General features: G+C 44.4%; 1 protein-coding gene across 4 annotated transcripts in view; it reads right to left on the bottom strand.

Annotated features, from left to right (window-relative positions):
- The window catches only part of thrb (thyroid hormone receptor beta), a gene marked incomplete at its 5' end in the record, with an annotated part of 103576 nt that extends 99009 nt beyond the window's left edge, over positions 1–4567 (bottom strand). Inside the window, one exon of one of the 4 annotated variants that reach the window (XM_080485544.1) lies at positions 4393–4567. The remainder of the gene's footprint in view (positions 1–4392) is intronic. The other 3 variants (XM_080485542.1, XM_080485545.1, XM_080485543.1) reach the window with 3 other exon arrangements.
- Between the last annotated feature and the right edge of the window lie 10849 nt (positions 4568–15416).

The following is a 15416-nucleotide window of genomic DNA, read 5'->3' as shown; positions in this document are numbered from 1 at the left end:
AAACAAATTCAGTTTGAATAGAAAAGAATCCTGTGTCAAATACTGAGACGCAATGAAACTAATGAAATATTTCCAAAGTCTTGAATTTATCTGATTAAATCATCCAGACTAATGCTCCGTTTAAGATTTCATGACAATAAAAATGTAATTAATGCACTAAAAGGGCGAGCAAAGTGAAGGAATCTTTTTAATCAGTTAAAAAAAAAAACATACATATATAAATAAAACCAAATAGGAGTGGAACATTTTCATTTCTGTGTGATAAATTTAAACCATTTAAAATTTTCACTGTTGGATTTTACGAGACAAATTTACCATTTTCAGCTGACAATCAGTATTAATTTATACAGAAATATCTGCAAAGTCTTTAAATTCAAACTTTTTTCATTTGTGTTTTTTGGCACCATTTCTAATGTGGAGCACGGCGGTGGCAGCATCATGCTCTGAGGCTTCTCCCCGGAGGTGACAGGTAAAACTAATCAGACGAGAAATCCTATAAAACTTCAACTTTGAGGGATTTATTTCAAAGACGATATGATAGAAAAACACTTTTGAAAAGGTGAATGCTGAGACGTGGCTTTTTCGTGACGGGCTGTTCTTTAATGCGTTGATATGACTTTCTTAGAATCCGTCTCGCTCCTCGTTCTCGAGAAGCACCCGAGCAGTCTGGTACCACGAATTATATAAAACGGTGAAATGAGCAGGAATCCTCTTGCTTTGTTTCACTCGCAGTATGTTCTCTTTCGCTGCTCGTATCCACCTGAGAAAACTGCAGATTCTCCACTTCCACCTCGTCTTTCTCCTGCGTCTGAGCTTCGCTCCCCACTGCAGCCCCCCCCCACCCCCCACCCACCCACCCACCCCCGAGCCGTAAATCCAACAGCTGTCACGGCCGGGGCGTGGCGTCCATCTCCTCGGCAGTGGAACAAGTTTCAACACACCGTGTTGGAAAGCTTCGCTAAGATCCGAAGCGACGGCCACTGATTGGCTCCGCTTGCCGCAGAAATGCCTCCCGGCAGCTGCGACTGCGGCTGCGGCGCGGCGGCGGGAACAGCCACAGCATGAAGCTGCAGCGACCTGAAATACCCTCCGCCGCTCCGCCGCTCAGCCGCCTCGCGTCGGGAAACGGCCCATTTCTAAATCCTCCGACCTCCTCCACTCTGACAAAGGTTGAAACATCAAATCTAATTGAATACAGGCTTTGCACTTCATCTCAAAACAGGAAAACTTTTAAATTCTCCCCGATTCATCACAAATTATTTTTTAATTGGCAGCAGGAAACAGCTTGACGTCAGCCAGAGGCTACATGTTTAGCTTTGAGGTCGTACTCAAGAGAAAAGAAGCAAAAAAAAAAAGGAGTGTTACACGTTATTTTTTTTAATCTACAATTAATTAATTAATTAAAATTAAGAGGCTGAAGTACCAAAAACTTTGCTCCAAATATTTGATAAAAGTTAAGATTTTCTCTTTTAACAACATTCTTTTCAATGACATGTGAAAACATGTGAAAATTATATTTTCAGAGACTCACTGCTACTTTTAAGGATTTACTGCACATTTAGCTCATAACAAAGCTAGCAGCTTTAGCGTGAAGCAAAATCATTTCTTAAAATAGCTCGTCTCGTTCATTCACAAATTAAACTGGAATTTCTTGCCCATGTGAAAATTCTTAGTATATATATTTAGCACGCAGTCGTGCCCTTGTCCACACTGCAGCTCCGTCACACACACTTCCTGGAGGTGAAGTCGTCTTAATGTTCATCTAGAAAACCAACAGGAGGCGCCGTGTCGCCATAAAGCCTCGCCTGCACAACGTTTTTGGTGTTTGTTGACACAACAACAATGAATGAAGCCATGAAAACCAAATGTACGACCTCATCGAGCGACGTGTTAGATATTCTATTGACTGTAAGCGCTGCTAGTTAGCCGTGCTCAGGCTAGATAGCCGCGCTCAGGCTAGATAGCCGCGCTCAGGTGAGATAGCAGCGCTCAGGCGAGATAGCCGTGCTCAGGCGAGATAGCCGCGCTCAGGCTAGATAGCAGCGCTCAGGTGAGATAGCAGCACTCAGGCGAGATAGCCGCGCTCAGGCGAGATAGCCGCGCTTAGGCGAGATAGCAGCGCTCAGGTGAGATAGCCGCGCTCAGGCTAGATAGCAGCGCTCAGGTGAGATAGCAGCGCTCAGGCTAGATAGCCGCGCTCAGGCGAGTTAGCCGCGCTCAGGCGAGTTACCCCATCATCAACGAGTACGACCAGTGTCGACAGTTACTATTCGAAACGCAGTACGTCGCTGAGCTTTGATTGGAACGATTCACAGTTAGTGTTTTTCTTGTATCCTGCTTGTTTTGTCTCTGACGCCACAGTTAGCTCCACTCCTCAATAGAGCCCAAACCAACGACGCCCGCGGCGTTATCGGTGAAGGAACAGGAAGTATGCTGCTCGTTACACTGCCGCCTGGAGGTTTGGCATGCTTTTAACAGATTGACAAAGTTTTTATGCGATTATTTATTTATTTTTTAAACCATTTGGTGTGAATAAAGTTATTTTAGAAAACGCAGGGGGATATATCCATTTTTTGTAAACATGTTAACGTGGACTATATCATAAATTGTGCTCACCGTTTGAGCATTACTCTAAGGCGTTTGAATAAACGCAGTAACTTAACATGTTAAAGTCTCATACTGAAGATGTACTTGTCGCTTTGGTGTCACTAATAAATATTAAGTTAAAGTTCCTCCACCAGAACAAACTGCAACCATCAAACTGTTTATGTTTCCTGACCGACGCCATCTTGGGAAACCTGCCGTAAAGATTTCTGGGATATCAAAGATGGTGTCGCGGCAGCTCCAGACAGAATATCAACAACATTTGACCGATTCAGGGTGAAAAAAATGTAATAAAAAAATCCAGACCGTCTTCAAGCCACGAGAATAGTCTGAAATGTGGTGAAACTGATGGTTTTTCATGTGAGAATCCAGATCTGGAGGGATCCGGTGTACAAACGGGATCTTGTGACACGATGCCTCGGGAAGGGTCGGGAGTTTCTGCGACGCTGAGACACCAACAAACCAGGGGGATGTTCCGCCAAATTAAAATGCTGGAAATACAAGTTTGTCTGAGTGTGATGAGGGACTTCCTTCAGAAAGGTTCTGACGACATATTAGAGACGGACGTCAACAACTACAACTGGATCCTAATTGTCTTTATTTCCCGGAGGATTCTGGGAGGGGATCTTTACATCCACTGTCCCTAAATGACCTCTGAGGCGCCTTAATTTCCCGACTGTCAGTGAAGGCATCACAGAAGATGACAACATGTCATCTATCGCTCTCGGATCTACGGCGCCCCGCGAGGCTCAACCTGACCGCGGTTTGAAAATAACTTTACACACATGGAGCCTCTCTCAGCCCCTTTCACTCCGCGGAGGATTTCCTCGCAAAACGCTCACTTTATTTGCGCAAAAAACAAACAAACAATAAATAGATAAATAAATAGATAAACACATAAGTGACAGGCCGGATAGCGGAGTCCAAATGTTTGCGCTCTGAAGGCTTATGCGTGTTTTTCTCCGCCAGATGTTGACGCAGTTTTTTCAAGTTAAGGAAAGCGAAAGCTCCCCAATAGTCCTCTGACATGCGGTGAACTGAACCAAGCAGAACCACGACCGAGTCACTCAAAAGCCGACAGCGGGTCGAAACCCTCCAAACTGTGGGCCCATAAAGCCCATAAACTCCCCCGAAGTCCTCAGAACCGCGACGCAAACGTCGCACCGTTTATCGCTTTTCCACCATTTGTTGACTCCACGCCTCGCTGGCAAAACTCCTTCCAAACTACTTCAGGACGGGCAGAGACGCGAGTACAATTCGGCTGCAGTGAAACTCCCGCAACTTGGAGAAAAACGCCAACTTTTTTTTTTTTTTTAATGAAATCTGCCCGTATTCCTGCGCTGGCCCCGCCGATAGACGGACCGCGGTGGGCACGAAGAGGCGAGCTGCTCGGGGTTTTCCCCAATAAACACTGCAGCTTTCAAATGCTGCAATTTCCTCAAAAAACTACCCGAATCGTCACATAGATTGTAATAAATCCAACTGGTAGTGAATTACATTGGAACAGCCGCGAATTCGGACCTTATTGCCAAGGCGGCGTTAAATGGGAGTAAATGTGAATGAAGTTCTGCGGACGCGATTTTATCCGGAAAACATAAAAAACAACAGTATTAACGTCAAGGTGCAGATTCCAAACGTTTTGTTTAATTTTAGGGATGATTATTATTATAGTTTGGACTGTTGTCACAACACACATCAAGCCAGCCAACCTCCAATCCTTTCTTCTTCTTCTTCTTCTTCTTCTTTTTTTTATTATAATAATATTAATAATTATCTAGACGCACATACCGCATAAGAGGGATCCGGAGCTCAGTCGTGGTCCCGGTGCCGGTGCATTCCTCCTCAGCCGGAGCCGGTGGAGCTCTCCGCGGGCTGAACGGGACTCAGAGCCGGGCTTTCACCTGGAATGACCCGGGCTGGTGCAAATCAGGCGAGAGCTGCGTGCGCGCGCGCGCGCGTGTGTGCGCGCATGCGTCTGTGTGTGCGTGTGTGTGTGCGTGTGTGTGTGAGAGAGAGACTCAGTCCATACAGTCCATGGAACACCCACTAAACTTCCACATGCAGCCGAAAATCCCAAATAATAATAATGATAATATATGATAATATTGTTATAATAAAAATAACATGAAGCTGCAGCGCTCCGACTGAACGCGGCGGGGTATCAGAGAGCACAACACACACACACACACTCTCACACACACACACACACACACACACACACACACACACACACACACACACACACACACACACACACACACACACACACACACACACACACACACACACAGGACTGAAGCCTCGCCCTTCATACTGACTCCAACTTCAGTTTTTTCTCTCCCTCAGCTTCAGACGGCGGTTGGCTGCAGGAAACTGCGTGTGTTTGTGCGCGCGTGCGCGCGCGCGCCCGAATGTGCGTCTGTTTTGTCTGGATTGGAATTGGGACAAACCAGATAAATAAATAAATGAGCATGTTGTGACATTTTTCTCTGAATCAGATCAAAGTCTGACGGTAATTTCTCCAATTTGTCGTTTTTAATCTGAATCATGAGAAATAATCAGATTGAACCAAGACGTCTCATGGTTTTTATTCATATTTCTGATATTTTTTTTCTCAGTACTTGGAATGTAGAAAGCAGAATTCTCTATTTGTTTCAACTGATGATTCAAATTGGAATTATCTATCATTAAAAGTAGGTTATAGTCAGACGTCTGACTTTTTTCTTCACATTTCTGAATTCTGACTTTTTCTCTTAGAATTCCGGATATTTCTGCCTTTTTAGCGGAATTTGACTTTTATTTCTTAATTTTGACATTTTCTTAATTTGGATTTTCTTTTTCTAAGTCCAAGATTTGACATTTCCTTCATATTTGTGACTTTCATTTCCTCGCTTTTTCTGCAGAACTCAGAATTCAGAAGTTTGTCAAAGTTAGTTTTTCTTTTAAGTTTAGCTGATTGATCTTTTTTTTTTCCTCTGAAGCAGCCCAGTGCCAGAATTCTCACTTCAATTCCTTAATCCTGAGATTTTTTTTTTTTAATCATTCAAGATTTTAAAAACACAATTATTCTCAATTATTATTCAGATAAAAATTTTTCCACAAAATTCTGAACTTCAAATCTTTTTTTTAAGACATTTTTTTTAGAAACACTTCTTGTGAAATAATGAATCCATTTGTCAGAAAGTTACTTCCAGCTGTGAAAGGCCCGTGTATAAAGAATCATACTTTATTAAAGTACATACTTTATTATTATTCCCCTTGAGGAAAGTTCTTCACTGAATTGACCTGTAGGCAGCCACCAAACTCAGCGCAATGTACGTTTCCATGGAATCAACTGAAACGCTGAAAATGATGTAGTTACCATGCCAGACCACTAGTTGGTGCTGTTAGTTTTAGTACTTCTGAATGCAAAACTTTTTTTAAGCTCTAGTAATCCAGCTTTAATACAATAGGGGGCAGTAGTGAGACAGTGTTGGACCTGGTTTGTCTTCAATTCCACTCTTGAATTTCTGTCACTTTAAGCATGTTTTTTTTAAAAATTCAGTTCAACTCAACTTTATTTCTATAGCATCAAACACAGTACAGTCATTTTAAGACACTCACAAAAAAAACAACAACAATTCCGCATGATATTCCATATAAGTGAAAACACATTGTTTTTGTGTTTTCGTTTCAGAAGGGTTTTGCGTTTACATGACAACACTTTGAAAATGATTTACACAGTAATGGTAGAAATATAAAAAAAACAATGTATTTTTCATATTGAGCCACTAGTTGGTGCTGTTCTTAGTTTTAGTAATGAAAGCACACGCACATGCTCCAGAGAACAACAGGCCTTAAACATACAATGTGAGAACACGGGCATTCTAGTGGACAGACCACCAAGTTGGATTGTTATTTCCGTGACTGTCAAAATAAAAGTACCAAGTCCAGGAGAATAAGGACTGGGAGAAATGACACCGTGTAAGAAACTTTGTTCTGATTGGCTCTACTGAGCATGTGCAGAACTGCTAGTTACTACCAACGTGGTGTGGTGACCAGGAGCAGTGGCAGTGTTTCTGTGCTTCCTCCGTCTCCATGGATGTCCTCAGTTTCCGACACGAATACAAAATCAGACGTCTCGTTTCTTCCCTTTAACCTGAATAGGGTCCACAGCTGAACGGTTGTGGTCCAACATCCAGCAGAAAACAAAACTTTTCCCTGCCTCTCTTTGAAAACTCGCTCTGTGATTCCAGTGACTGACACCAAAGCCCAGGTTTCCTGTTGACGTTCCATGGCTGACACCTTTTTAAAAAAAAATCGGGGGCATCTCTACGTAAAGAGGCCACTTCTGCTTTTTTCTGATCGTCTGAGACAGAAACAAATTCCAGAGATGGACTTTTTCCCTTTAAACTGGATTTTGTTGTTTTACAGGCTCTTTGACGGCTTCACCTTTGTCACCTGTGGACGACGTCCTCTGCTTGCCCGGCAGGCAGGCAGAGGACGTCGTCACCCAAGGGACAGGTGGAGGACGTCGTCGCGCGGCGGAGAACGTCGTGACCCGGTGGACAGGCAGAGAACGCTGTCGCCCGGCGGAGGACATTGTGACCCGGCAGGCAGGCAGAGGACATCCTCGCCTGGTGGAGGACGTCCTCATCCAGCGGACCGGTGGAGGACGTCCTCACCCAGCGGACCGGTGGAGGACGTCGTCGCCCGGCAGAGAACGCCGTCACCCGGTGTAGGACGTCATTGCCCGGGGGGGCTGGTGGTGGACGTTCGTCACCCGGTGGAGGACGTCATTCCCCGGGGGAGGACGGTCTGCCGATCCTTCCTGCAGCGGCTCCATATGTAAACCACACCAGCTGATGTAAATGCAGAACCTGTTTGCATCGAGTCCAGATGGGAGGGAACAACGTGTTACTCAGGCAGCCGCCAAGGTCACTGAAACACCACAGTTCAAGAGGGTTCACACACACACACACACACACACACACACACACACACACACACACACACACACACACACACACACACACACACACACACACACACACACTTGAACTTTGCTGTTTACCTTCTCAGTGTGTAGATGACGACATTTCACATGAACCTGAGGGAATCTAACGACATGACGAGTGCACGCCTGTTACCTGAGGCCTCAGGCTGCTGAGAACAAATAAGACAGCGACATATGTTTTATTATGAAATATTAACAGGTTCAGCGATTAAAAAAAAAGAAAAAAAAAAAGCCTCGCACAGTTCATGCAGCCAGAATCCTGGGAGACGCTACAGAGTCCTTCTTGAAATAATCGATGAAGAAATCCTTCATCCACCGACGGATTCGGACCACAACTCCAACACAAACTGCTGTCAATATTTAATATTCCTCTAATTTCATCAGTAGTTCTACTACTAAATGTTGAGTTTTGTGTTTTGGTGAACCGAAGAAAGATTTCAAACCATCACTGGACAAAGATTTATTTATTCTGCCTCAAAGATGTTGGTATCATCTTCAAATTATACATCAAATGTGAAAATTGAGAAATTTTGGCACAATTGACTCATATATATATAGTATATATATATATATCTGTTCAGGAGTAACGGACTACATGTAACGGCGTTACGTAATTAGGATACAAAAAAAATGTAACAGTAATCCGTTGCAGTACATAAAAAAATGTGTAATCTCGTTACAGGTATATTAGATAAAAGCTGGGATTACCTAGCGGGATTACAGTAGAAAATCAGATCGCATCCACTAGAAATGCAGCCGACACATGCGCCGTCCACTGGCGTCACGACACTTTCAGGCAGACTGCAACAACAAACCTGACTGAAACCAGGCGTTGCCATGGATACTGCCGGCAGCGGCTCTGGCCGTGGCGGCTCCCGGGGGAAAGAAAACGCACTTTTCTGGCTGGAAACTCCGACATCATTTTTGTTTTGAAGTTAGAGAACGCTCTTAAGCTCTCCGTACAATGCAAACGATGCCTCCCAGCCGTGAAAGTGCTCAGCCTCACCTGAAGAAACATCGACAGGAAACAACCCGCTCACTCTTACTGACACACACCTGGACTCTGACAACTAGTGTTATTAGCTCGCGAACCTGTCAGTAACCTGCCAGTACCATTACTAGTGTGGATGGTAGTAAGCCACCCTCAATACGTTTAGAGGATCTCATGTTTTAGGGATTAATCGGGGCTAAACGCGCCATAACTTTTATTTTTTCTTTAGGTCTGCTCATTGACTCAGTAGCGGGTCCAGCGGGTTGTTCACTTATTATCAATCGGTGATTCATGATGCCAGATACAACCTCTCAAACCCATCAAACATTTATATTTAGTCCGGGGAAAAAACCCCAATGACATTAAAAGAGAGAGAGAGAGAGAGAGAGAGAGAGAGAGAGAGAGAGAGAGAGAGAGAGAGAGCAATCGTATACACAGCAGTTTGTGTATGCTGTGTGTAAGATTTGTCAACACACTGAGCAGGTGACACATTCTATTCTTTCTTGTCTTTATTTTTTGTGCTTGCTTGGTGAAGTAATCCAAAAGTAACTGAAAGTACACTCGTACGTTACTTTTTTTGATTTTAGTACTTAGAGTAAGTTACTGATTCCTTTTTTTGACATGTAACTTGTAATTGTAACGGATTGCAGGTTTCAAATAACCTTCCCAACCCTGTATCTAGATCTATATATCTATATATAGATCTATATCTGCAGATCCGTCATCGTCTGAAGGAAACCCCCCCGATTCTTGATTCTCCAGCACTTGAGTGTTTTTTCTTCCAGCTGAAGTTCTTCTGCCTGCAGATGTCTGGCGACGACCTTCTGTCATTTTCTAAAGTGTTCCTGCTCAGGAGGAAGCTCACGGCAAGCACAGGTGGAGAAATCTGCACCATCAACACCGGAGCTGCACAAACCCCCACTTTAAAACCTACTTTATGAGAACGACCCTGCAGAACCTCGATAGCTCGAGGCTGAATTACTGTTTTTTTTTTTTTTTCCTCAATAGCCGTTTGTTAAATGCATCTGAATCAACGCTGCGTCTCAGAAAAAAAGACAATTTAACGCTTAAAATTCACTTTAAAAAGTATTTCAATGAGAGTAACAGGAGAGTTAAGTCTCTATTTTTTAAATTCTTTTCTGTGCTTTATTTTTTTTTTTTTCTAACTTGCTGCAGTGACCCAGATTCTCCACACGGGTCATTAAAGTTTGATCTGATCCAAAGTAAAATAATCTGATCTGATATGTCTTCATCTGCATCTTTGATGTCGGTCTGGTTGGTCGATCGTGACGACGTCTTGTCTTGACGAGCGGCTCCAGATACGAGCGCTCAGCAGTTTATCGATCCGCCATGGACGCCGCAGTCGATATCGGGTCAGGATCTGCTTCGCTTGAAGCCTCCGACAGCTTTCGGTTTGCTGAAAATCATTACTTCACGTTGGCGCCGGTGAGTTTTCCCATCAACAACCAGTTTGGACTTTACCCACAAGTTGTTCCCGGACGGTCTGCGAACTCGTCTTCCTGCTGGAATCCCGCCAACGTTCCGTCTACCGTGAGCTCACGTCGCACCGCCGAGCTGTTAAATATTCCAAAACGCAGTTGCTTTTAGTGGGATTCCTGCTGATAACTTTTATAAACGTCATAACAATACTGCTCCGTCAACCCAATTAGCAAAGACCTCATTCTGTCACCGCCGCCCGCAGACTCCCGCTTCCTGATAGGAAGTGACAGCCGGCGGAGCTCCTTTCATACACCTGAACTTCCTGTTTCAGAGCTTCCAGGACGCACTGTGGAGTCCCACAGCCTGGAAACGGCTCAGGACTCGTCACATGAACCCCCGCTTCACTCATCTGATGTGACACACAGCCCAGAATACAACCTCCGTCTCGTCCAAGGATTCAGAGACAGGGCGGGGAAGGACGGCTTCCTCCAGAGGAAGTGGATCGCAGCTCTGCGCCGGTGTTACACAGGAAATGCAACGACGAGGTGGAACGAATGAGAACGATCTTCTTTTGTTTTCCTCATCGCGGGGCTTTTCTCCAGTTTCGCCATTAAACACAGTAGTAGTGGAGGTTCCTCTGTGGTACTGTAGTAGCTTTCTGCCGTCAAACAGTGACACCCAGTGGTCCCAGATGGTCGTGTCGCACCCAAAAATTTTTATTGAAAAAACGAATCCGAACTTTCTACTCCACTTTTCATCAACAATTAGGTGCTTCACTTCGAACCCCTGCACAGTACTGACTGCAGAATGATATGAAGTGATGAAAATATTTCACAAACAGAAATGAAAAATGACACCTCGGCCGTCCTTCAGACTCGTATTAGACCAACATGACTCTTCACAGTTTCTGTCTTTATCATTTGATTCTATGTGAGTTTGATCTGGACTGGAGCAGATCGTATGTTCGACCTTCCTGACGTGACGAGTTCAGAGAACAAACAGAACCACAAAAGGCAAAGCTGGAAGGAAACGCAGAGAGAAAGTGCCAACTCAGCAATTATAATGTAATAATTGTAATCAGAGATCGCTGGAACTTCAACATGCTGAACTTTAGTGGCTTGTGAGGTTTTATTACACAGACACATTCAATTATAAACACAAAACAACAACTCTGTTGCCGCCGTTAAAGTAATGGTGAAACAAAAGTCTGAGGGAGACGTCGCCTCCAGGAGGACATTGAACGCGTCCTGCTCGTCTCCCCGGAGCTCTATTCCTTGTTTCTGCCATCGGTTCCACGCGTTCCCTCAGATTTTTGCTGACGACGTCAAACAGTCGCAGAACCAGAAACCGACCGCCGTTCGTCTTTTCAAGGGCAAACACGAAAGATTTTCTGTCTCTTTACTCTTGGTGGTTCAAGACGTCCTGATGTGGAAATAATTGGCGCTGTCCCAGAACTGGACAGAACCCTGGAACATTGTATTTGACAGCGTCTGAAGCCTTTTTGAAACATTATCTGGGCGATTACTTCCAAAACTATTTCTCGCCGCTCCGCTGCCAAGGCATCGGCGGAACAAGCTGAAACGACCCCGTCGAGCCGCTTGGCCGCGAAGCGTTGTTTAATTTCGACGTCAAACTTCGACTGTTTCTCATTTCGCCGCCTCCAAAATCAGGACACACACACTAAAGCAATCAGACCCCAGTAAAACGGGAGATTGCATCAGCGTGCTGCCGCACGCTCCCCAGATGTTCGCCTCAAAGAGCGTCCTCGTCGAGTTTGTGGCTCGTCCAATGTGTCGTCCAGCAACGCGACAAAAACAATCAGTGATGCGCTGGCAGCCGAACCCCGTGACCCCCGACCCCCTCTCAGATCTCCTCCACCTATAAATAAAGTATCTGTGTGCAGTAGAGTGCCTGCTCCCTCTGGCAACTGGGGCATTTTGTTCTGGGAGCTGTCAGGTGGCGTTACCGTCAAAACACACACACACACACACACACACACACACACACACACACACACACACACACACACACACACACACACACACACACACACACACACACACACGACAGGTCAGGATGCAGGTGAAGAAGCGTTAACCAGAGTGTGAATGAAACCAGGCCTTGGCGGTGAACCTGCTTGTTGCAGACATGCGCTGCTTTCAAAATAAAATCGCACAAGAGGTCAGTAGTGCGAGGCTTCAGGTGAAGATATGTAGGAGAGGAAGACTGGAGGGAAGTGAGGACCTGTTTACACGACAAAGTTTGTGAAAACTTTGGTAGCTTTTTGTTTGTCAACAGAGCTCGAAGTCACTGAAAATACAACTTTTTGAAAACGGATCTAAGGAACCCTTTGAAATGACGCCGACTCAGTCAACAGCATTCCTAAAACGCTGCTACTTTGCGTGCGCACCACGGTCATAGTAACTAGTTCTTCTTCACATGTCTCCTCCGTGGGGTCGTGACTCCCAGTCCATTTTCTCCTGGGACTTGGTTCTTTTATTTTGACAGTCACTGTAATAACAATCCAACTTGGTGGTCTGTCCAACTTGAATGTCCGTGTTCTCCTGTTGTTAATGTGTAGAGCCCATTGTTCCCCGCTATGTGTGCGTGTGTGTGCGCTTTCATTACTAAAACTAAGAGCACCAACTAGTGGACCAACATTAGAACTACATCATTTTCAAAACGTTGCCATGTAAACATGAAAACCTTTCTGGAACAAAAAATGCGAAACGTTTCACTTGAAAACAGGCCAGAGACAAAACTCTACAGCTTTTCACGCTGTGTGGTACCGTAGCTAGTTTGAACCGGTCCGACTGTCGTTCACACCACACATTGGATTTGTCCGAGGTGAAGTGATGGATTTCTTCCACCAACAGCTGTAATTAGGTGGAATAAAATAAACTTGGCAGCGAATTACATTTGTTTTAAGGGACCAGAGAGAGTCTGAGATGCACCATCATGTGATGGAGTGACGATCGATGATCCTTCTCATCCAGTCTTAGTGGTGCTGTTGGTTTTCAGTGGTCAGGGATCAATTCAGTTCAGTTACGTTTTTATTTTTAAAGCGCCAAATACAACAAAGTCATTTCAAAAAGCTTTTACAGAGAAAAAAACAAAAACAGGGTGAGGGTTAGTTCTATGTAAGCAAGCATAGGCAACGGTGGGAAGGAAAAACTCCCTTTAACAGGAAGAAAACCTGCAGAACCAGATTTAGAGGTATGGACAGGCGACCGAGTTGGATTGTTATTACAGTGACTGTCAAACTAAAAGGACCAGGTCAAGGTGAATATGGACTGGGAGTCACGACACTGTGGAGGTAAACGTTGTCCTTGTTGTGGAGAGATGATGGAGCACAAGCATTTTCGAAAAGTTGCGTTTTCCCTCCGTCTCCATGGAGACGGGGCCCCTCTGCTCTGCGGTCACGGTAGCGTTGGCACTCTTACATGATGCAACGTGACGTAACCAGAACACACAAAGACCTTTGTGTTTTTGTTGAATTGAGGCCAAGCCCAGTGTGTGTGTGTGTGTGTGTGTGTGTGTGTGTGTGTGTGTGTGTGTGTGTGAGTAAACTCTGGACTCTAAGTCACAGGCTGCAGTCATTTCCCGGCTCATGCCGCCTTCACGTTCTCTGCAGATTGTCCAGTTTTCCAACAGAACATAGAAACACCACATGTTGTAGTATTCGGGTATAGAAACTCAAAATGAATCTGATCGGAGCTTCTGTCACATGAGTTCCCTTTATGAATTAGTGCAGATCATCTGGAGTTATGAATAAAAAAAACAATCCCGATTCATGAAAAGTTAGAAAATGTTATAAAAGTTCTTCCTCAATAAAAGACGTTGAAGACGAGTCAAACCATCCACATGTGTGGAGGGATGACACCCAGGGTGAAAAATAGAAACAGACAGTTAAATCCGCAAGGTTCTCCTCCTCAATGAAACTGAACCTGGTTGAAAAACCGCGGCAGGTGTTTGGTGGTTTCCTTTCTTAAAAAGCCGTTTCGGTCTCACAGAGGAAGCCGCCTGCTCTTGTCAATGTTTTCGGCTGACGTGTGAACGAGTTACATAAGAGCAGCGGACTGCCAGGCCTTCAGGCCGAGCCGAGCGATCTCTAATCTGGAAGACGGCGATCAAACGGTCCGACTGAACGTCGGTCACTCGCTTCCCTCCTTCTATTGGAAACAACCTCAAACACGACGGCGCACAGTCCGGCTTACGCAACCGTTTTGGCTCGCACTCCTGCTTGGTTGGGAAATCTCTGGAAACTTGGCAAGTCTCCCGATGTGGCTGGAAGTGTGTCGGAGCCTGAACGCACCCTCCCACCCGGGGTGAGATTCCCTGTCATTCAGGACCTTTTTACTGCAGCGGGTTTCCTCACCGAGGCTGGAAGCGATCAGAACCAGGACCCACGAGTTCATCGTGGAGGCTTGATGACTGATTACTGGGTGAAAGAGCGAGAACCTGAGGGGGAAAACCGCAGTCTGCTGCTGCCACCAAGCGGCCGTTCATAGAAACTGCACTGCAGAAAAACTGGAGCGTTTAGGGTCAATTCAATTCCTTTTACTTTCCCTCCCAAAATAAAACCATTCATTTCAGGGTGGATTCTTTGGTTTTTACAGAGAAACACCAACAATTCGTAAAGCGGTTTAACCCTTTACTTTTTTGAAACGTTCAGAAATGAAGAATTTCAACACTCAGGTGTTATTCCATTAATGTTTATGTAATAAAATTGACAAAAATTGCATTTTGGTTCATGAACTGTGGTTAAAAATGTTTCAATAGGCACAAAATATTTCACAATCACAAAACAAAAAAAACTAATATTGTGTGTTCTGTAGCTTAAAAATTACATAAAAAGTTAACTTTTCGATCAAGGGTTAAATTAGTTGCTCAACTTCTACTTATTACTTCGTCTGACGTCCTGTACTCATAAAGGGAAAATCTGAAATTCTCTTGGAAGTGGTTCTCTGACTTAATGGTCAAGATAAAGGCAATGTCGCCCCCCAGTGGGAGGGAGCAGTAATGACGTGAAGATTTCCTTTATGGATCAAATTAAACTAATTTCAAAAACAGTTTCCCAGAATTCAGCTTCCGTTGTTTTGATCCCTTTCATGAGATAAAATCTTAGTTATTTCAGTAACTGACATTACCATGAATTGACTTATTTTGTTTGTTTACTGATTTAAAAAGGTCAAATAAGCCTTCACTTACTTTGTTTACTACCTTTTGATCTCAACGGCTAATAATAATAATAATAAATGTGGTATGTCACTGTGACAAGGATGTCACTATAGCAAAGGGGACACACACACACACACACACACACACACACACACACACACACACACACACACACACACACACACACACACACACACACACACA

Source organism: Lipophrys pholis (genome assembly GCF_963383615.2).
Source record: "Lipophrys pholis genome assembly, chromosome: 17".
Classification (NCBI taxonomy): Eukaryota; Metazoa; Chordata; class Actinopteri; order Blenniiformes; family Blenniidae; genus Lipophrys; species Lipophrys pholis.
The sequence above is the reverse complement of the archived record's forward strand: the minus strand, read 5'-3'. Positions and strand labels throughout refer to the sequence as shown.